At 30.5% G+C, this 24982-nt stretch overlaps 1 long non-coding RNA gene across 1 annotated transcript; it reads right to left on the bottom strand.

Moving 5' to 3' along the window:
- Window positions 1-10414: 10414 nt before the first annotated feature.
- LOC129906509 (uncharacterized) lies at window positions 10415-17394 on the bottom strand. The gene is made up of 3 exons (XR_008770811.1): window positions 11384-17394; window positions 10948-11315; window positions 10415-10883 (listed from the first exon to the last, which is right to left on the bottom strand). It is a non-coding gene; the product is annotated as an uncharacterized LOC129906509 (long non-coding RNA).
- Window positions 17395-24982: the final 7588 nt, after the last annotated feature.

A 24982-nucleotide genomic window follows, 5' to 3' on the forward strand; every position in this document is an offset into this window, starting at 1 on the left:
CTTTTTGAGCGTGCGCGAATGTTTTGCTTCTTCCGCCGCCATGTCTCGTCAAGTGATTGAAAGGATGGGTTTTCCCACTAATTAGGATCATAAACTATACACTGGCTAAACAATGAACATGTTCTGCTTTCCAGGTCAAAGAGTTATTTTGTTCTCTCTTGTCACTTTTTTATGACACCGCACTGACCGACAGATAACTTCTATTCTTTTCATGCACCGTGTCGCCTTTCTTTTTCTTCTTTACCGCCTTTGTTTTGAAAATATGGGCACTCCAACATAAAACACATAAATTCAGTCCCGAAAAACTTTCAAGATATCATTTAGAAGATCACACAATATGTGTATCATCATTCATCTTCCTTTTCAGTCCTTCCTTCAAATGCAGATAAAATCATTTACAATTAAATTGTGAAATCAAGAGAAAAAAGAAAATAGTAGAGAAATAAAATTATGACTGAATAAAAAAAATAATCTAATAGACTGAAAGAAAACAGTAACTGAATATAAAAAAATTCAAATGAAAAAACTATCGTTTGAAAAAACTATTCGAATGAAAAAACTATCGAATAAAAAAAACTATTCAAATGAAAAAACTATCGTCTGAGAAAACTATTCAAATGAAAAAACTATCGTTTGAAAAAACTATTCGAATGAAAAAAACTATCGAATAAAAAACTATCGAACGAAAAAACTATTCGAATGAAAAAACTATCGAATAAAAAACTATCGAACGAAAAAACTATTCGAATGAATGATTTTAAACTATCGAATGAATGAATATTTTAAAACTATCGATAGTTTGATAGTTTTTATTCGATAGTTCCCATCACTAAACATTAGTGATAACACAATTAACCTCATGAAAACCAGGAAAATTTGGAAACGTCAACTTAAACGCATTTTTCATAGTAATGGAAATCGAAGAAATCAAATATATCAAGAACTTTCTGCTCGGATCTTCTGTTTAAGCAAAATTATAAGAGACAAAATAAGAATCGACTTAAACGAAAGACTTAAATCAAGACTTCAAAACCTTAAACCTTCATCCCAAGTTTTTAAAGAGATTAACCAGCTCACTGGTCGTAAAAAATCCAGTCCCTCTCAACTGCCACTTTCATATAGAAATAATATTCTTCTAACAGACTCCGATAAGATAAATGCATTTCAAAATTTCTTTTCTGAATTATATGCAGATCAAAGTATTTCGTTCAATCCAGTCACTGCACTTGAAGTTTCAACTTCAAAAAGTGCCTTTCTCACTTATAATAACAACCCTACCATTTCTTCTTTTTCTCGACGAAACAAATCAGACTCTCCCTCCGAAAATAATTTCATTTCGACTTCCTATATTGAAAACACAATCCTAAACCTAAATAATAAAAAATCTTCGGGCCCTGACAAAATTTCAAATTTTTTTATTGAGAAATGTAATAAACCAATTTTAATCCCGCTAACTATAATAATAAACAACTGCTTAAACAATTCATACTTTCCCAAGGCTTGGAAGGAAGCCATTTTAATTCCAATTAAAAAAAAAGGAAATTGCAATAACATTGATAATTTTCGACCAATCTCAATAATTTCAAATCTGGGAAAAATTTTAGAACGCGCTATTTACAAACAAATTGAACCTTTCTGTGATGACAACAATATTATCCCAAATACTCAATTTGGGTTTAAAAAAGGTCACTCTACAGAGCATGCAATATTGATCTTAGAAAACCACATTTTAGAAAATTTGAGAAGAGAATGTACTGTGACATGCGCGTTAGATCTTAAGAAAGCATTTGATTCTATGTGGCATGACGGTCTCATCTTTAAAATGATCTATTTAAATTTCCCTGTCAATGTTATTAAAATTTTAATCAGCTTTTTATCAAACCGTTAGCTTAGAATCAAAATTGGTTCTAATTTTTCAAATCTAGTTCAAGTCCATTCTGGTGTCCCGCAGGGATCCTTTCTGGGCCCTTTTCTTTACAACATATTCATTCACGACTTTCCATCTTCGATAGGTGCTTCACGGAGTATTTAATACGCCGACGACACAATAATATTTGCCTCTCATGAAAGACCTCATGAAGGCCTTGAATTAATTAAATCTCACCTTAATCAAGCGATAACTTATTTTGATAAATGGGGTATGTCACTCAACTTCCAAAAGTGCGAATTAATATGTTTCAGAAATGCTTCTCCCTGAGGACATTACTTGGCAGTAAGAGAGAGTAAGCAACTTAATCTCTCTATACAAGGCAACACAATTCCATTAAAAAATCAAATAAAATACCTAGGCATAAACCTTCACCATAGATTAAAAATGAACATTCACGCTCGGCTTTCACTTAACAAGAGTAAGGCCGCTGCTGCTCAACTTAAATTTCTATTTCGATCTAGATTTGTCAATAAAAATACAAAGCTTCTTTTGTATAAATCACTTATTCGGCCTATACTTGCTTATGGCTTTACTTCTTGGTTCAAAATCTCCCCTACAGTAGCCAAGGAATTTCAAATTTTCGAACGATACATATTAAGAAATTGTGTCCATAAATATAGGAGACCTGGAGGTAAATGGTATAGAAACTCAATTATTTATGACGAATCTGAAATCAAACCGCTGCTATCTTATCTTTCCGAATTAGCAATCAAAAGAATACAATCATTTCGTTACCACGAAAACCCACTTATAAGAAATTTGTATTCTGAAAATATTAATTTTAATTTAGAAGAGAGATACTAAGCTTCTCCAATTAGTTTAGCCAATCCCAACTCTTTACAACTTCTGCAACTCAATAATAACGAATTCCTTTCTGACTTCTTCAGGAGAAGTAACCATGTCATAGATAGAGGATAACAATTCATAAAATTTTATAAATAATTTTTTTTTTTATCTTCAACCTTATTTTTAAATTAAGTAATATTTTTTTTTTCTTAAATTTGTTTTTGTATATAGATAACCTAACATTTAATTTTATCTATTTAATATTTGTTTCTTTTTCCAATCAATTTTGAAAATGTTACCAAATTTGTTATTTAAAGATTAAAACTTTAACTTGTATTAAAGCAATTTTTTGATAAATTACCATACGTTCCTTTTGTCAAACTTTGGTCATTTCACTTAATGAATTGACAAAAACACAAGTACCTACTTTTCTTTTTTTTTTTATTTTAGTTACTTTTTAATTTTTTTTTTATTGTTTGTTAGTTTTAAGTTGTATATACGTTTGTCTTTATATCTAATTTTAAGAAAACCTACACAATTTGGAAACTCTGTAAGTGCCTTTGAGCAGCACTAATATTGTTCCTATTACTATATAAGTTTCTTACCATAACATATTATAGAATTAACAAGTCTATTAATTTAAACTAGCCGACCCCGCCCTCGAAATTCGAGCGCCAATTTCTTTATTTTTTTTTTATTTGCAACAACTTTAAACACAATTATACCAAAATAGTTTCATTATTTTGTATAGTATTTGTTGTTGCGATTAACTACACTTTTTGAAGACAAAATACACAGGTATATATAATATACCTACTTCTTGATATTTTTTAAACCTGATTTAAATATTGTTGAACTACGTTTTAACTGCACTCAACTACGTAAAAAAAAGTATAGAAAAAGAAAATGCAAAGTGTAATAGCCTTAATGCATTGTGTTTGCACCTTACATTTTGCGATTCAATTCAATCTGTTTCATGTTCCATTCATTCAAATTCCATCATTCAATCATTCAACTTCCAATAACTTCACTCAAATTTGTCATTCACATCATTGTATACTTTGTAGGTTCTCGTCTTAGCTTAGCTTGTAGAAGTTTAAATTTCCGGAAGGGAGAGGGCGTTATTTATCGCACTTCCAGTTTGGAATGATATTTGTAAAAACTACCAAAAATTTTTTTGGAAACCAAAAAATAAGCTTTTTGCATCATTATTTTTTATTTTGTCGTCGTAAAAACTGTCATAAAATGAGTTTGAAATCTATCACTTTTTGACTTTTCGCAAAAAGTTGCCGTTGTAGTTATACTTTTAAAGCCTTAAGGTCTAACTACAATGACCTAAAAAGTGAAAAAGTGGGAAATTTACAAAAGTTAAAAAAATTTCTTTCTTTCAAGCTCCATTTGTTTTTGAAAAAAACTACAAAAATTGTTTTTCAAACCAAAAAATAAGCTTTCTGCATCATTATTTTTAATTCTTTGGTCGAAAAACCTATCACAAAAAGAGTTTGAAAATGTTGACTTATTGACTTTTTGCATAAAGTGGCTTTTAACTACATTTTCTCAAAAAGTTAAAAAATACAAAAGTGAAAATTTTCAAACGCATTTTTGTATGGTTTTTCGAGCTAGAAAATTAAAACAAAATATGCGGAAACTATATTTTTTTTTGTATAAAGACAATTTGTTAATGGTATAATGGCCTAAAAAGTGAAAAAGTGGGAAATTTACAAAAGTAAACATTGTTTTTTAAACCAAAAAATAAGCTTTCTGCTGGAAGGTATAAGGAAGAAAAAAGACGCTTTGCCATGCGGCGATAAAATATTAGTGACTTTTATTCAAAAATGTAAACGTCTAAAAGTGAAAACTTGGCAATATGGTAAAGGAACTGTCAAAGTCAGCTATTACATGAAGCCTCAAGAGGCTTGACACTTTTTTCGAATGTTCTTTTGATACACAGCCACACAAAAAAAAGTTCTAACCTGGGGTTGCGACTAAGTTTAAGACATTTTTTGAGGATATTTCAAAAACCTGACGTGATACGCCAAAATAGACTTTTCATTCGGTTTCAGCGACCCAAAAACTATATGAAAAATTTAGTCGCAACCCCAGATCAAAACTTTTGTTTTTTTGGGTTTGACATTTTTTTGAGGATATCCCAGAAACCTGACGTGATAGGGCGAAATTGACTTCGAATCTGGATTCAGTGATCCAAAAACTATATGATTAACATATTCCCACATCCAGATCAGAGAAACAAATTTTTTGTTTTCGTGACATTTTATGAGGTTATCTCGAAAACCTGACGTGATGGAGCAAAACGGACTTCGGATTCGGTTTCAGCGATCCAAAAACTGTATGAAAAATTTAGTCGCAATCCCAGGTCAGAACTTTTATATTTTTTTGTGTGGCTGTCCTACTAACAATTTTTCTTCTATAATGCTTTAAAGAAGCAACAATTGCATCTGTAAAGCTTTATAGAACCAAAATTGTTTGTCGGGTGTGTAATCATTCTGTGAGGCGCGTACTATTACACGATGCCTCTTGAGTCAAGGACTCAAATTTGACATTTATCTTTTGAATTAAAATTTGTTGTTGTTGTATTGCACCAAGAAGCAAAAAGAAATGTGAGGGAATGTTGAAAAAAAAGTGGGAAAAGAAACGTCAAAAAAGAGTCTCGGACTCACGACCAACGACTCTCCGGTCGGATAATTTTTTCTTTCATCTTTTTTCTCTTTTGCACTCATTATGTTTAAAAAGAGTAGCGCCTCTTGAGGCTTCATGTAATTGCTGACAAATTCTTATGTTCTTTCAAGAGAGAAAAGGACGAAGATAGACTTCATTGGTATCAAAAGTGTTTACAAAAGATTGGACCTTAGTAATAGACTTGATTTTAATAGAATTCGATTTTAACAAAAAAAGTTCATGGTAATAAAACAAACATCTTACTTCTAAACTTAGATAATTAAAACAATGAAAGTTAACCATAGTTTACGTGCGATCTTAAAACAACGCACCAATGTGAACCCACCTTAATGTTTTTTGACTTTCGCTGAATGCTTTCATTCATTCATTCAGTCATAAATGACATTTCATTCCAGTCGATTGGAAATTTTGCAATAGATATTCCAGTTGTTTTTGTTTTGTTTGTTTTTTTTTTTATTTTGTATCGAATTTTAATTTGTTTAATTTCGTTATTTCGGTTAAAAAAAAAAGTAAAAAAAAAGTGATTCTGCACATCTACGCGTCATTCTCTTTCTTTCGGTATATAATTTATGCCCCTTCGGTTTTTGGGGGCCCGGTAATTTGTACCACAAAAACCATGCTCGCCGTTTAATTATATGATATTGAAATGGTGAAGCTAGACTAATTCTAAGTCAGTTTTTTTTTTTAATATACTAATGTATTTCAAACATAACTACTTTATTGTAATCAAAATAAGTCTCAATAAATCTAAATTTGAATTTGAATTTGAAAAAAATTAATCGTTAAATTAATCATTGAGAAAAAATGCTCAATCGATTCAAAAATAGAAAATCCTATTGGGAAAAAGTGCGCCGTTACAAAAAAATGTTGAAAAGATTACACTGTGCTACAAAATAAAAAAAAAAAAAATACACCCGAGAAATAACATAGTGTAGGCTGTTCGTATGGTCGAATAATGCATAAAAATATTTTTGTTATATTTTTGGAACCCTCCATTTTTTTTTATTTACAAAAAACCATTTTTACAGACCTTACGATGTAATCTATCAATATCTCAGTCATTTTTCTAACAACTCTCAATATGTTATATGTTTTTGGAAAGAGGATTTCCAGACCTTTTGAATGATGTATATAAGTCTATTGTTTAAACAAATTAAGTGTAGGTTTTTATCCCACAAATCTTGAAAAAGTGATTTTTTTCCCAATTTTTTCAACTTTACCCAATTTTTTTTGCAAAATAAAACAAACAAAAAAATAAAGTAAGGTTATATTCTGAAAGAATATACATTTAGGCACAAATTGGCGTATTTTTTTATTGAAATTGACCAAAACTGCGGAATCTATGTTATTTTTTCGTAAATAGAAAATGTGGCTTTTCATGATGTGAATTGCAAGGTGCACAATAAGGTGTTCATTATTTTAAAATAATAAGAATTTCTATGCTCCTAGGATCTTATATGGTTGGAAATAAACTAAAAAAAATATTTTCCAAGTTTCAAGTCTCTAACTTAATTCTAACCCGTGCCGCCAAGCGGTTGAAGTTTCTTATGGGAATAACATGGGGTTTCTTGGACCTTGTTCGATCAATTTTAAATTCCAGCCAAACCATTCGTTCAAAAAATTTAAAACTTTACAGACTCAAATTTAATAAGTGTAGCTATCATGTGAAAATTTTTAAGATTTTTAATTGTTATAATTTTAGAGATTTAGCTTGGTAAAAAAAGTCATTTTTTCAGACTTTTTTAAAAATCGCTTTTTACACGTTTAATGCCAAAAATTTAAAAAACATACATTTTTATTCACAAATAAGCATAGCATGTATATTTAAAATGCAAATTTAATTCATAGTTATATAAAAAATTAGTTTTGTATTCATTCTTCAAGTCACATCGATATTCAAAAAACGTGTTCCCGATTTAAGAAAAAGTACTGTAGTAAATAAATAAAAAACTAGTTAATTATATAACTTTGAATTGAATATATATTTTAAATATACATACTACGCTTATTTGTGATTAAAAATGTATGTTTTTTAATTTTTTAACTTTAAACGGGTAAAAAGCGATTTTTGAAAAAGTCTGAAAAAATGACTTTTTTTTACCAAGCTAAATCTCTAAAATTATAACAATTAAAAATCTTAAAAATTTTCACATGATAGCTACACTTATTAAATTTGAGTCTGTAAAGTTTTAAATTTTTTGAACGAATGGTTTGGCTGGAATTTAAAATTGATCGAACAAGGTCCAAGAAACCCCATGTTATTCCCATAAGAAACTTCAACCGCTTGGCGGCACGGGTTAGAATTAAGTTAGAGACTTGAAACTTGGAAAATATTTTTTTTAGTTTATTTCCAACCATATAAGATCCTAGGAGCATAGAAATTCTTATTATTTTAAAATAATGAACACCTTATTGTGCACCTTGCAATTCACATCATGAAAAGCCACATTTTCTATTTACGAAAAAATAACATAGATTCCGCAGTTTTGGTCAATTTCAATAAAAAAAATACGCCAATTTGTGCCTAAATGTATATTCTTTCAGAATATAACCTTACTTTATTTTTTTGTTTGTTTTATTTTGCAAAAAAAATTGAGTAAAGTTGAAAAAATTGGGAAAAAAATCACTTTTTCAAGATTTGTGGGATAAAAACCTACACTTAATTTGTTTAAACAATAGACTTATATACATCATTCAAAAGGTCTGGAAATCCTCTTTCCAAAAACATATAACATATTGAGAGTTGTTAGAAAAATGACTGAGATATTGATAGATTACATCGTAAGGTCTGTAAAAATGGTTTTTTGTAAATAAAAAAAAAATGGAGGGTTCCAAAAATATAACAAAAATATTTTTATGCATTATTCGACCATACGAACACCCTACACTATGTTATTTCTCGGGTGTATTTTCAGTGTCGCACCGTGTTATCAGAGATAAAACAAACTAAGATTTCGACTCATAATGCAAATGTTGGTAGTGACATATGCGTTAGTCTTAGTGTTGACAGTATTGAGAAGTCGAGGAAATATAGCTTGGACAAGAGCACATCTGAACTAAATGCCGAACCCAGTCAGATTGATGTAGAAAATTGCGAAGTCGTAAGTTCGGGAAGTGGTTTAAAAGAATGGGCCTTAAACCACAACATAAGACATACGGCTTTAAAAGATTTGCTGTTTATTTTAAATCAACATGTACCACAAGCGAATCTTCCAAAGGACCCAAGGACCTTATTAAGCACCCCCCAATCTATAATAATCAATTCAATTGGTGATGGGTATTACTGGCATCAAGGGTTGGAATTTTGTCTTCGACAATATTTCGACACAATTGTTGGCAATATAACCATATCCCTTAATTTCAATATTGATGGCTTACCCTTATATAATAGTTCTCCAATACAGTTCTGGCCAATTTTATTCAACATTAATGAAATCAAAAGTTTTAAGCCAATGGTTATAGGAATTTATTGTGGCAAGGGAAAACCATCTGATCTGAATGCCTATCTATCACCATTTCTTAAAGAATGTAAAAACGTCATCGAAAATGGAATTGTATTTGGGAACAACCAAATACAGGTAAAGATAAGAAGATTTATCTGCGACTCACCAGCACGAGCATTCATCAAAGGTTAAATATTTATAACTATAAAAAAAAATTGAGCAACTTCAATACTCTGGAAAATCGTTATAGGGGTGATGTATTTCAATGGAAAACATGGATGTCTTAAATGTACAGTTGTAGGAGAGTACATTGACCATTGCACTGTGTTTTTAGGAACAAATTGTCCAAGAAGAACAAATGAAGGCTTTAGGTGAAGGTTGTATGGTCCTCATCATAAACATACCACTCCACTTGAAGAACTTCCTGTTGACATGGTTGAAGACTTTCCAGTTGGAGATGCACTTCATCTAATTGATCTGGGTACATAATGTTTCAAATTCTTGTGAATTTTTTTTCTCACAAAAATGCTTTATATTAGGTGTTATGAAAAGAACTTTAACTGGATGGGTTCACGGCCATTTTAAAGGAAGTCCTATAAGACTGAGTGCCAATGAAATAAGAAAGCTTTCCGAAGAACTGACTAACTTCAAAGTGCCAAAAGAAATTCATAGAACGACAAGAGGCTTAGACTGTTTGGCTTTCTGGAAGGGGACTGAGTTCCGAACATTCCTCCTTTATGCTGGGCTGGTGTTTTTAAAAGATATATTAAGATATGATGCTTACGAGCATTTTCTTTGTCTAGTGTGCGCTATAATTATTTGTTCTTCCCAAACATATAATCACTTTCTTCATTTAGCAAATGAAATGTTAATTTTTTATATACAAAAATATGAAGAACTTTACCATAGGTGATCTATTACAAGCAATGTACATAATCTTTGTCATCTTGTTGATGAAGTTAAAAAATTTGGTGTTCTTGAAACCTTTAGCTCTTACCCCTTCGAAAATATTTTATCATCTTTAAAACATTTACTTCGCACCGGTTCCAATCCTGTTGCTCAAGCTGCAAAACGAATGAGCGAACTCTCAAAAACCGAACGTTATCAAGAATCGAAAATAATTTATCCCATTTTAAAAAACAAAAACAAGGACGGATCATTTAGTAAACTTATATTTGAAAATTTTACTTTAAGTAACGAGATGCCAAACAAATGGTTTTTGACAAAAAACCAACAAATCATAAGTTTTGGAAAAGCTTCAAAAACAAGCAATTTAATTTCAATAGAAGGTTTTCCCTTAAAAGAAAAAAATGATTTTTTCCTAACACCTGTTAAATCGACACATTTAAAAATATTTTTCTCAAAATGTGAAGAAACTGATTTATGCCTATTTAAAATAAACGAAATAAAATGTAAATGGTGGCTGTTCCATATAATAACAATGGAATAGTTTTCTTACCTTTGCTTCATACGTTGTAAATATCTTTCAAATAAAATAAATAAAAAACAGTTAAACAAACAATCTTTCATGTATCTACATTTTTATAGAAACTTTATTAATTTTTAAATTACATTAATAGGTATAATTTTCCTCATTTTGTGAAACAATCTTCTTATATTTCTTTATAGGAAGACGTTATTTAAATAACAAAAACATAAATTACTTTCTTCTTTTAATAAAATAAATAAAAAACAAAGTTTAACTTCTTATACATATCGTCGGCGTAAAGCGAAATTGTTCTAAGTACATACGATTTCATAAGGACTTAGAACAATTTTGCTTTACGCCGACGATATATCTATATAAGATAACTTCTTATCAACAAATAAATAATTTACTTCTTTTCAAAAAAATAAATAAAAAACTAAGTTTAACAAACAATCTTTTTATACGTCTATATAAGAAGACGTTTTTAAATGAAAAATAAATAATTTTGTACTTAAAAAAAAATAATAAATGCCTGGTTTGAGTCTTTTTTGACATTTATGTTGATTTTGAGGTAGCCGGGTTGCCTTCAGCTGGTATGCTAAATGATAAAAAACAAGTAGTAAGACTTCGAAACATTATTTATTATTTGGTTACTTTCTTACCTTCGTTCTTCGTTTGTTTGTTTAAAATTTTTTTGTGATACTCGGGATCGTTGACTGGATTTTCTAGTTTGAAGAACCTCTTGGTTTTGAAACCTCGTTGCATTTCTTAAAATTTTTTTAAAAAAATCTTTTGTTTTCTCAAGAGAAAACTCGGGGTCGGCATCAACTTAAACCTCGGCAAAAACGTTTAAAATATTTTTGAATTCGCAAAATGGGATTTTTCCTTCAAATTTTTTTGATGTCCCTGTCCACGAACATTTGGTCAGAAAATTTCTAACAAAAATTGCATCAATCAATTCGTAGGAGCAGGTCCACCCTTGACCGAATCTTTTGCCATTTCTGCCAACCAGGAATGACATCTTACGTACCTATTGAAAACAAAAATATATTTTTTTATAAATATTACATTATTTGAAGAAAAATAATTTTATCTTACCATTTCACTTTTAAATGGCGCCTCCACAAGATTCTTTTCAAATTCTTGCGCCTCCAATAGAGTCGATATTTTGGTGAACTCATCGGCTTGTTCTCTTAGGACATGCTGTTTTTCATCTGGAACACATCTGTCTGCCTGGGTAAGTAGTTTTGCCATTCCTGTAGTAATGACTTCTTTAATGATTTGTAGTTCGTCCATTAATTTTACTTGGTTTTCGAGTATAATATTTTCGCAGCTCAATGTCGATGTTGGACACGAATTCATGACAAAACTGGCAGTTGGTGGTTGTAGTTCTTGTTGAAAAAATATGTTATGTGTTCCAAAGTCATTGAGTATGTCGGTGTTGTCTTGTACCTCCAGTTCCTCCATCAGCCCATTAAAGTCCGCCTGTGGCGATCTTGTATGTTGGGATATATTACGTTTTGTTAAAACGATTGATTCCTCAGAATCATCGTCTGCGTCGGCGGCTGCGTCATCATCAGCTTCCGTGATGTTTTTGTCTAACAAAGCGTCCTCTGCTTCCTCGGCCTCAGCAAATGTTTTGATGTTACTTTTTTTTACAATGCAAGGCCGTGCTTCCCAGGAAGTTTTATCTGGTTTGGCGTACGCATTTTTTATTATGTTATTTAATTTTTTGGTGCTCCAATTTGAAGGAGGAAACCAATAAACTCCATTTTGTTCGAATGCACTTGGTATTATAGTTAACACGATTTTTTTTTTATTGCTTTCTTGAATTATTTTGAAAGTTATATCGATTAAAAATTTCTTTAATTAAAAACACATAAGGAATGAACCGAATTACGACACGACGGAATAAAAACTTAAAACAAATTGAATGTGTGTCATAAAACCCGTTTTAGAATATATTAGGCGTGTTTTTTTGGCACCGCTATCCCTATCTGCAGTGGGAGCTTCCATGTATTACAAATACAACACCCAGCTGCGGATAAAACTTAAACTTAAATCTAGCTGCGGATAAGAAATTGACATTTTTTCGAGTATCGATACTCGATCGGAGAAAATTTCGGATAATCGGATAAATCAAGAGTCTCGAAGCTATGTTCGCAGAGTGCAATCTGCAACGTACTTAAAGTGCGTTCTTTTATTTAAGTTTATTTTGAATTAGTATTGGAACGCACACATAAAATTATTTCTACATTTCATTTATATACATATTTACCATTGATGAAAACTTAACCTACTCTAAACTTTAAATGCTTTTTAGTGAAATAAAATCAAGGAACAAGTCGCACATAATTATTATACGGTGTTTAATATTTTTCTGTAATGTCGTTTTTATTTGCAAAAGTATTTTTTTTTTCTTTCTAGCGCCATATTAAAAAAAAAACTAAAAAAATTGTTTTTGACATCAAGAAATAAGTTGTCTGCATCATTGCTTTTAATTTTGGTATGCAGAAACTTTCAAAAAATGAGTTTGGATATGTCCACTTTTTTCAAATTTATGAATCTGACAGCTAGAAGTGGATGTAAAGTGAGGAAAAAGGGGAAAAGTCTCAGATTTCATGATCTATTTGAGACTTTAGCCATAACTACAATGACCTAAAAAGTGAAAAAGTGGGAAATTTACAAAAGTAAAAATTTTTTATTTATTTCTAGCGCTATTTGTTTTAGGAAAAAACTACAAAAATTGTTTTTTAAAACAAAAAATAAGCTTTCTGCATCATTATTTTTAATTTTGTGGACAGAAAAACTATCACAAAATGAGTTTGAAAATTTTCACTTTTTGACTTTTTGCAAAAAGTGGCCGTTGTAGTTATACCTTAAAGTTAAGTAAAAGTTATTTATACAAATTTTGACCCTTATTGTCAAAATTAAAAAAAGTCTTCCACATTTCACATACGAATTTCAATTTCGATCTTTCGACCCTGCATATAAACGGGCCACCTATAAAAACTCCAAATTCATGAACGACGACTGTACCCAAATCTACGAACATATCCCAATATGTCAAAAACTTATCCGAAAGCAAAACCCAAATAAAAAATCAAACTTTGAACAAATGCAGATGGATGTACAAATGGAAAATAAGGAAAATCCATTTTTAGTAATTTAATTTGGTCTGTTTCATTTCTAACGTTTAAAAATCAATAAATTATGCGTAAAAACTACTCAAAAATAATCTTGAATAAAATTCGGTTTTGTTGTTTTTGTTTTATTATCTGACAGCTAGACAGCTGCGGATGGGCAACTGCGGATACGTTTTTTTGGGAAATACAATTTGGCTGCAGATAGCGATGCCAAAAAAACACGCCTATTGCTCCAGAAGAGTTTTATATGTGTGTGCAAAGAGCTGGTGTGAGCAGGAAAAAAATTAGGAATTGGACCGAAAAATGAGATGGATATAATCATTGGGAGAAATGTATACACATTCATTCACAAATTTGACTGGCACATAACCCGTTTTAGAACATGTTGCTTTAAATGAGTTTTATATGTGTGAGTAAAGAGTTGGTGTGAGAAGGAAAAGAATTATAAATTGAAACAAAAATTGAGACGGATAATCATTGTGAGAAATGTATACACAATGATTGACAAATTTGACTGTCGTAAAACCCGTTTTAGAACATGTTGCTTTAAAAGAGTTTTAGATGTGCTTGTAAAGACTTGGTGTAAGAGAGAAAGGAAATTATGAATTGAAACGAAAAATGAGAAATGAAAAATCATATACAGGGTGATACCTCTATTTAGCTTTTAGGTATTTATTTTTTAGTTCTTGGCGGGGAAAAGAATTATCAAAAAAGTAAAAATCCTTGTGTAGGGCTGAACTATGGAAAATAATTCTGAAACTATGTTATTTCAAACAAGACAGTTTTTGCAACACTCCAAGCGTAAACGTGAATTGTTTTGACAGGAATTCACGTAGGTAAATGCAAGGAAAATAATTTTTGCAACACTCCAAGTGTAAACGTGAATTGTTTTAGCAGGAATTCACGCAAATGCAAGGAAAATAATTTTTAACGTGATTGATTTCACCCAAGACAGTTTTTGCAACAATCCAAGTGTAAACGTGAATTGTTTTGACAGGAATTCACGCAAATGCAAGGAAAATAATTTTTAACCTGATTGATTTCACCCAAGACAGTTTTTGCAACACTCCAAGTGTAAACGTGAATAGTTTTGACAGGAATTCACGCAAATGCAAGGAAAATAATTTTTAACCTGATTGATTTCACCCAAGACAGTTTTTGCAACACTCCAAGTGTAAACGTAAATTGTTTTGACAGGAATTCACGCAAATGCATGGAAAATAATTTTTAACCTGATTGATTTCACCCAAGACAGTTTTTGCAACACTCCAAGTGTAAACGTGAATAGTTTTGACAGGAATTCACGCAAATGTAGGGAAAATAATTTTTAACCTGATTGATTTCACCCAAGACAGTTTTTGCAACACTCCAAGTGTAAACGTGAATATTTTTGACAGGAATTCACGCAAATGCAAGGAAAATAATTTTTAACCTGATTGATTTCACCCAAGACAGTTTTTGCAACAATCCAAGTGTAAACGTGAATTGTTTTGACAGGAATTCACGCAAATGCAAGGAAAATAATTTTTAACCTGATTGATTTCACCCAAGACAGTTTTTGCAACACTCCAAGTGTAAACGTGAATAGTTTTGACAGGAATTCACGCAAATGCAAGGAAAATAATTTTTAACCTGATTGATTTCACCCAAGACAGTTTTTGCAACACTCCAAGTGTAAACGTGAATAGTTTTGACAGGAATTCACGCAAATGTAGGGAAAATAATTTTTAACCTGATTGATTTCACCCAAGACAGTTTTTGCAACACTCCAAGTGTAAACGTGAATAGTTTTGACAGGAATTCACGCAAATGCAAGGAAAATAATTTTTAACCTGATTGATTTCGCCCAAGACAGTTTTTGCAACACTCCAAGTGTAAACGTGAATAGTTTTGACAGGAATTCACGCAAATGCAAGGAAAATAATTTTAAACCTGATTGATTTCACCCAAGACAGTTTTTGCAACACTCCAAGTGTAAACGTGAATAGTTTTGACAGGAATTCACGCAAATGCAAGGAAAATAATTTTTAACCTGATTGATTTCACCCAAGACAGTTTTTGCAACACTCCAAGTGTAAACGTGAATAGTTTTGACAGGAATTCACGCAAATGCAAGGAAAATAATTTTTAACCTGATTGATTTCACCCAATACAGTTTTTGCAACACTCCAAGTGTAAACGTGAATAGTTTTGACAGGAATTCACGCAAATGTAGGGAAAATAATTTTTAACCTGATTGATTTCACCCAAGACAGTTTTTGCAACACTCCAAGTGTAAACGTGAATAGTTTTGACAGGAATTCACGCAAATGCAAGGAAACTAATTTTTAACCTGATTGATTTCACCCAAGACAGTTTTTGCAACACTCCAAGTGTAAACGTGAATAGTTTTGACAGGAATTCACGCAAATGCAAGGAAAATAATTTTTAACCTGATTGATTTCACCCAAGACAGTTTTTGCAACACTCCAAGTGTAAACGTGAATAGTTTTGACAGGAATTCACGCAAATGCAAGGAAAATAATTTTTAACCTGATTGATTTCACCCAAGACAGTTTTTGCAACACTCCAAGTGTAAACGTGAATAGTTTTGAAAGGAATTCACGCAAATGCAGGGAAAATAGTTTTTAACCTGATTGATTTCACCCAAGACAGTTTTTGCAACACTCCAAGTGTAAACGTGAATAGTTTTGACAGGAATTCACGCAAGACAGTTTTTGCAACAATCCAAGTGTAAACGTGAATAGTTTTGACAGGAATTCACGCAAATGCAAGGAAAATAATTTTTAACCTGATTGATTTCACCCAAGACAGTTTTTGCAACACTCCAAGTGTAAACGTGAATAGTTTTGACAAGAATTCACTCAAATGCAAGAAAAATAATTTTTAACCTGATTGATTTCACCCAAGACAGTTTTTGCAACACTCCAAGTGTAAACGTGAATTGTTTTTACCGGAATTTGCCGTATCTTCTCTTTCTCTTTTAAGGCATCTCTTTTTGCTTATATATTGAGAGGATCGAAATAACAAAATGTTCGTGCACACAAATAAATTCGCTTATTGAAAAAAAATCTCCGCCTCAAACAGAGATTTCTGTTCGCAATGTTTGCTTCAAAAAAGTCTTACAAATTCATTTTGGGTTTTGTTTTTGTTGAACAGAGGCACTCTATGTTCTTATTATAACAGGCCGCCTCCACAGGAGATAATTTTTGTCATGTTGACGTGTCTTAACAAGAAATGTCTTGTGGATGGAGGCTCGCCATTTCTTGTTATGATTCAATGTTAGACAACCGTGTCTTCGATTTTGTCTGAACACGATTGTCTAACATCGAATTTGACAGATGTGTTTTTTTTCTTTTGGAACTGCAGTTTTTTCATAATTTTTTGTCCTCTCATGAAGAAGGTTGTCTCCGTAGTAGCGGACGACAAAATATATTTGTTTGTTTTGCGAATTTTTGCATGTTTTATGTTGAAATGAATTAGATTTCATGAAATGGTATTATACTTTTTGAATTTATTTAATAATTTTGAATTTATTTAACAGGTATTATAATTGATTTTTATAAAAATAAATTGTTTATTTTTTGGAAGGCAAATAAAAAACAGAATAAGCAATGGGTACATGTAAAAATTGAAAAAAATTAAAAAAAAAGAAGTATTCATACAAAATGACCATATAAAATAAATTTTGTGGCGATGGACAATTCTGATTGGTCAAGAAGGAAGAAATAGACGAATTTATTGTTAGATAGGGCTGGGGTCTCAGAAAAAAAGAGAGTATACAGAAATATTTATTCCAACCACCCATATGCTGCTAATACTTTTTTTATTTTCAAAAATTATTGGCACTGGTCTATAACTTAGTCTCGAGTTTTTTGTTTTTGAGAAAAATATTATTTAATTTATATCCTAGCAGCTTATATAAACAAAAGTTTTCTCATTTTATAAATTCGAATTAGTCTAGTGGACTAAGCGATTGCCTTTTACTCCACCGGCCTGGGTTCAAATCTGGGTGTAGTTGTGATAGCTTTTTAAAAAAAAATTTTTTTAATTGTGTTTTTTTTTATTATTTTTCACAAGAATATTCGGTTGTGATAAATAATTTATCAATAATAAACCATCATTTTGGTTATTTTACCATCGACAAAGTCACTTTTTATTTAGTGCTATACTCTAAACATGGATTTCCGTGTATTAAATTTTGATGTTTTGCTAACGGCTAAACTGTAGGTTAAATTCATTATTGGTCTGCGGATTTTCTAAAACCTAAAGGTTTTTTTTTAACCTTAGCACTAATTTTGATTATTAGTAAGGCCCAATATAAATTTCAACTTTACGGAATAAAGTTTAATGCAAGTAAACTGCACACCTTTAAGTTAGTCTGGCAGGAATTTTTTTTTCTCAACTTCTCGATGGTTAAACTAAATTCTATAAAAAATTCAACCTTACAATGCCAACTTTTTTAAATTTTTTTTTTACACTTTCAAGGTTATTACATATATACAGGGTGTCCCACAGTCACCGCCCCAAATGAAAACCATGGATTCCTGAGGTCATTTTAAGTCGAAAACTTAAAAAAAAAACCTTTAGGTTTTAAAAAATCCGCAGACCAATAATGAATTTAACCTCCAGTTTAGCCGTTAGCAAAACATCAAAATTTAATACACGGAAATCCATGTTTAGAGTATAGCACTAAATAAAAAGTGACTTTGTTGATGGTAAAATAACCAAAATGATGGTTTATTATTGATAAATTATTTATCACAACCGAATATTCTTGTGAAAAATAATAAAAAAAACACAATTAAAAAAAATTTTTTTTAAAAAGCTATCACAACTACACCCAGATTTGAACCCAGGCCGGTGGAGTAAAAGGCAATCGCTTAGTCCACTAGACTAATTCGAGTTTATAAAATGAGAAAACTTTTGTTTATATAAGCTGCTAGGATATAAATTAAATAATATTTTTCTCAAAAACAAAAAACTCGAGACTAAGTTATACACGGAGAGAAAATAAGGTATGAGCTACCTTATTTCTGGTATATTTAACTTTAATGTAAAGTTTAAATAGGGATGACTCCCCAATAAAATGGAATTCACCTTACTTTTCTAGTAAATTTATAGCTTAGGATTAACTTTACAGTAAAGCCTTTTTTTGTATGACTTTCTAATAGAAATTACTAGAAAGTTAGGTACATATTGTACCTTACTATAAAGCTGAAAATACTGATTTTTAAAGTAAATTGAACTTCTCTATGGAAGGTATATACCTAATTTAGTTCCAGATTGGATCAAATAAAGTCAATTTAATTTTTATTGATGACATTTTTCTAAATAAAATTGTGTGCATTTATCTTACAAAAATTAAAATAAAAAAGTTGAATTTTGTAATTATTGAAAAGCATAACTAGGTAACACGTACTTAATCCTCAAAGCTATTTAGAAGTAAGTAACGTATGACCCTGTTATGTTTTTCAATAATTACATAAATTACCTAGTTTATTATAATTTTGTAAGGTGCAAACAAACAATTTTATTTAGGAAAATATCATCAATAAAAATGGAATTGACTTTATTTGATCCAATTTTTATCTAATTCTTCATGAATTAATTAGATTGAATGATGTTAATCCATATGGATACCTATATATTTTTCTAACACAAGAAAAAAATATGCTATCCGTAATTACGGAGCCAATAACAACGCCTAAAAGAACACAAAAAGTAATGAAAACATTACACTTCCAAAAGAAAAACACAAATGAGAAAACAATTTTTTTAGATTTTATTTCTTTATTAATTATTCCGCACCCGCACACCTAAAAGCTTTGACAAAAAAAAAATTTCCAAAACACATGGAAGACAAAATGGCAGACTTTTCAATGACAGCAATTAAGAGTTATTACTATGTATAGGGGAAAATTCCTAGAATTAGGTAATATTATTACCTTAGTGTAAGGTAAAACTTATTCACAGAATAGTTAAATTTGTAAAATATGTTTTACTAGAATCTTAAAGTGAAAAGAGTCATACACTTTTTTGGATGAAGGTTTATTTTACTCTACGTAAAGAAAATATTGCTACTCGTAAGGTATATACTACTTTATTTTGTTCACCATAATTTTCTTGTAAAAATTACTTTACGGAACCAAGAAATGTTCAATACGTAAGGTAAATTTTACTTAAAATCTAGGGCTTTTTACTTTAATTTCCTTACTAGTCATATGGAGTATAAAATACTAGATTCATTTTTCTCCGTGTAGACCAGTGTCAATAATTTTTGAAAATAAAAAAGTATTAGCAGCATATGGGTGGTTGGAATAAATATTTCTGTATACTCTCTTTTTTTCTGAGACCCCAGCCCTATCTAACAATAAATTCGTCTATTTCTTCCTTCTTGACCAATCAGAATTGTCCATCGCCACATTTGTTTTCGCAAATTCTCATTTCTCTTTGTAACTATTGCCAGATCAAAACCCAGTCAAAATAATAGTTTTCCATTTTTCGAACTTTTGTCGCGCATACTTTTTTCCTTGAATACTTTTGTCTGTTCATACTTTCCTTCCTAATACTAAAAGTCGTGAATACTTTTTGTTTTCACACTTTTGACGGGTTCCCGAAAAAAAAAATTGTTATGTTGTAGATGTTAGACTTTGAGTTAGAGAAAAATATCTCCTGTGGAGGAGGCGGGGTGTAAAAGATGCTTTACTATCTAAAACAACAGTTTTGTAGACATTAAGACGCATAGAGGCTCTAAAAGAGTTATTCTTATTGCACAAACAAAATGGCTTTTATGGTAGAAGTTAAGAAATTTCTCCACACATTTTTTTTATTTTTGTTTCCAAATAAATATTAAAAAATTAATATTTCGAAGGCTCGTTGTACAATTTCGAGGTGCAACAACTATGTTTATGATAAATATAAATTGGCAGATAAAATCATTCAAGTGCACGACTGAGTCATTACTTTTTAAAGTATATATCATTATTTATACAATGATAACTATTTGTTAAACTATTATTTTTTTTCAAAATACTTATGTTTGAGAAATAATTTCAAAGTTCAACACAAGCAACCATCTCATTTTTTTCTTTTATATTTATACTTTACTAATACTTAAGCAAATCGTTGTTATATTTTCATTTCACAGCGAAAAGCTTTGAAACTTTCGTTTGATACCTAATCTTTGATAGAGCTAAGAAGTACTCTTAATCAAAATGTAAAAGTCAATTTTTTCTATTGTAGAACTTACGGGTACTCTAGCATTATGTTTAGAACCCTAATCGTGCTGATAAAAATGCTTTAAATTAGCCATAAAGTGACAAATACACTAACACTAATGCTATTGGCCAGTGCAACCCGCATGTAAGAACTGAAATGGGGCTCATTTTAGCTCTCAAAATCGAAAAAATAGCTCTTTATAAGTTTTTATACAGCATTATTGATGCTAAAGAGCTAAATGAAGTTAATAAAATCAAATTATTTAGCTTTATAAATGCTGCTAGAGCTAAAAACGAACTAGAATTAATCTTAATCTTACGGCCATATTATTCACTCTGGATTTAGTTTGGATTTAAGTTAATTTTAAATCCAATCCATTAAATCAGAATTTCATAAATCCAAGGATTTAATTTTTTGGTCATATTATTCACTCAAAAAAAATTATATGTTTATTCAATAAATTTTGTATAATTTGCATTTATCTTTATTTTTTCTTCACAAAATACGTGAAAAAACAACTGAACACTGTGAAAATTAATTTTACATCTGGATTTATAAAGTTAAACAGACCTCCAGAGAGCAGTTTAAATTTGTTTGGATTTAACGAGATTGGATTTAAAAAATTGGATTTAAGATTGGATTTAAGTAGTGAATATTATGGAATTGGATTTATTTTTGACATTTGACATTGTTTACATCCAGATGTATTTTTTAAACTAGTGAATAATATGGCCGTTATACTATGTTTCCACCTACGCTAAATCCGAGATTTAGCTAAGTAAATTTAGAATAAATCTCGAGATTTATTTTAAATCTACTTCGCTAAATCTCAGATTTGGGTTCAGCTACCCTAAATCTAAAATTTCCACCTGCTCTCAATCCGAGATTTAGAATAAAACTAGAGATTTATGCCAAATCTACTTCACTAAATCTCGGATTTAGGGTAGGTGGAAACGTAGTATTAATCTTAATCTTAATCTTATACCTACTATGTTTCCACCTACTCTAAATCCGAGATTTAGCTAAGTAAATTTAGAATAAATCTCGAGATTTATCTTATACCTACTATGTTTCCACCTACACTAAATCCGAGATTTAGCTAAGTAAATTTAGAATAAATCACGAGATTATTCTAAATCTCGGATTGAAAGTAGGTGGAAATCTTGGATTTAGCGTAGGTGGAAACATAATATTAATCTTAATCTTACATATCGTGCCTCGCAATTGTTGCCAACCCAAAAACTACTTGTCATAATTTAACATAACTTTAGTATTCATAACTCAATTTTGCATGACTTCGGTTTTGCATAACATTGTCGCGAATAACTCTGTCGTGCATATCTGTGGTATGGATAACTCCGTTACCATTTTATTATTTTAAACTTTGGAATTTTAGCACTGCACTTTAGAACAAATATGTATAAGTTTTGATAACAGGTATTTTGCCTAAAAATTACAGATTCATTAAAAAACATCAAATTCATGAACATAAACGAAAGGAATTGAATTCGATCAGAAAATGTCAAGGAGTGAAATGCAAAACACCTTATTTCACTTTCGGAAAGTGAGTTCGAAAAAAGTGAAATGCAGAACATAAGTGTAGTGAAATATTTTTTAATTCAAATCAGAAGTCGCAAACTGGAATTTGCTTAAAAACCCACTAGTAATGTTGACCACTACGATTTTGAGATATCTGTCAAAAATTACATTTTTGTTTTGCGTAAATTTTGTAAAAAAAAGGCGTTGAATTACACAAAAATATTTTTAAAACTTTTGTTATTCAATTCACAATTCGTTAATCACAATTTTATTAAGTGAAAATTAATTTAATTTTTCCATCCCCCTTGCATCCCCCATGCACGGCATAATGCTTAACCCTTAACGAAAGTCAACGAAACGCGCATATGCGCATTATGGCTATCCCATAAGGATTGTGTATGTTCGACAACTCACTCATGCCATTTTGACATAAGCCCATGTGCGCAAATGCCTATTATAGTTGGGCCTTTAGTTTCAAGTACCTATTTCAAAAACGTGACGTGGCAGTGAAATTTTGACTTCGGATTCAGAGTTACCACACAAGACTCCTTTAGAAAAGTATGGTTTGGTTCAAACTTTACTTTCGCTGGCCAGTGTTATTGAATGAAACCCATTATTTGGACTACAGGTCATAACAAACTAACAAAATTGAAGTTAATTATCAGTTGATTATTTTGTTCATTAACTAGTCCTGTGCTATTTGGTTTCGAAAATGAAAAGATTTATTAATATGAATGTTTATATTGCAATTTTTGTTACAATAATTCAAACTATAATGGAATACAAATTTGGCGTTTTTTCAAATAATTGAAACTACTTAGTCAAGATTAAGTGTTTTGCAGAGAGTTATAAATTGTAAATTGATTTTTTTTTATGTACCTATTTGTGATTCAGAATTACAAACTTAAAACGAATGGTTTGGTAAGTAATATATTATTTGCTGCGATTAACATATTTTTTTTTTTTTTTTATATTTATAATTCTTATGCTTCGAGAAATTTTCTTTTGTTATGTTATTATTTTAATTCAAATCACGCATTCAATAAGTCTTGTGCTTATATTTGTAAGACTTTATTAACTAAATTTGTCATTTTGAATGCATATACCTATAAATCTAAAGAATTCCTAATAATTTTTCATATTGTGTGCATATTGAGCTCCCTGAGCTCAAAGTAATGGAATGTTTTGTTTGTTCTTCATTTCTGAATATTGAGATTTTTTTTATTCCAAACTTTAAATTATATTGAAATAAAGTAAAGCAAATAAAAAAAAACGATAACTTTTTAAGGAATAAACAAATTAAACAAAATAAAACTTTCATCAGGCGTTCGCATTATTTGGCGTTTCACAAATACAAAGAAACCTAAACTTTAGAATCAAAAAGAAGTATCCAATAAGGGTTTGCTTGAAATTACTGTATGTTTGCTAGAAAAATTAATAAACGTTTTGGTTTGTTAATATTTAAACGGAAAAGAATAAAACTTTTTTTTCATTCTTTTTAAACTTAATAAACGTTTTGGTTTGTTAATATTTAAACGAAAAAGAATAAAACTTTTTTTTTATTCTTCTTCGTTTAAATATTAACAAACCAAAACGTTTATTAAGTTTTCTAGCAAAACATACAGTAATTTCAAGCAAACCCTTATTGTTTTTTTTCTCCCATGCAATGTCTCACTGGTTGGCGTAAATAATTACGCCAACAAATTCCATATACTCGTAAATTCTATTTTTTTGGAGATATGCTATATCTTTTCCTCTTCAATAACCTTCCCTTCAAGCAAGAAAACGGAGTCCAGAAAAGACAGTCCGACCTCCGACCGAGAAAAGCGGGGTTGCACTCACACACTTGCAACTTTTTGTGTATGAACACAAAGTCGAACGAGAATCGTGGTGGAAAGTGAGAAATGGAAAAAAAAGTGAAACAGACATAGCCAACAAGAGCAAAAGCGTCATTTTGTTATGTTTCGTTGAAGTGTATAGTCGCGTCGCGTCGTGTCTCGTGTCGTTGTTATTATAATATTAGTATAATTATAAACAATATCAAATTATAAACAATATGGAAACAAAAAAAGGTATGTTGTATATATCGCTCAAAGTGTTTGGGTTAAAATGTTGTTTCTTCTTGTGTTGTAGATGTAATCTCTAATGATGAAGAATAAGGCAGAAGGTGAAACATGCGATTGGACATCTAAAGAAACACCAACGCAACAACAAATAAAATAAAATGAAAAAAATGTATTGTATTTTATATTGTATATATTGTGAAAATTTCGTTTGCAAAAATTAAATAAAAAAAAAACAGTTTCAGTGAAAAAAAAAAATAAATCTTGTTCTTTTTTGGTCGCAAATGCGAAACGTCATCCCTTTTTTGTTCCTCTTTCTAGTAGGTTTTCCCTGCTCCGACTCAGGTCCGCCTTCGGCTCCATTTTCTCGGAATGGAGATTTTCACCACACCAATACATGTGCAATCGACTTCGCGGTGATTATAATTTCCATACTAATTTGAGCCGCCTTCGGACCAGTTTCTGATCCGAAGTCGGACTCAGCTCCGCCTCAGGCGGAGCGGATTCGGACCGAGGTCGGACCTGTTTGCTTGAAGGGTTACTACAAAAAAGTATCAAAGTTTGATGTAAGAAAATCGCCAACCATGCATAGCAATGGTAATAATGCTACGGCTGTGCGAGTTGAGCATCCACAAACTATATGCAATATGCCTACAAATTTGTTTGTGTCCTGTAAAATAGAAAAAAAGGAAAAAATGAAATGTTTATTACATATTGTGCGTATGTAT

This window comes from Episyrphus balteatus, chromosome 1, assembly GCF_945859705.1.
Source record: "Episyrphus balteatus chromosome 1, idEpiBalt1.1, whole genome shotgun sequence".
NCBI classification, from domain to species: Eukaryota; Metazoa; Arthropoda; class Insecta; order Diptera; family Syrphidae; genus Episyrphus; species Episyrphus balteatus.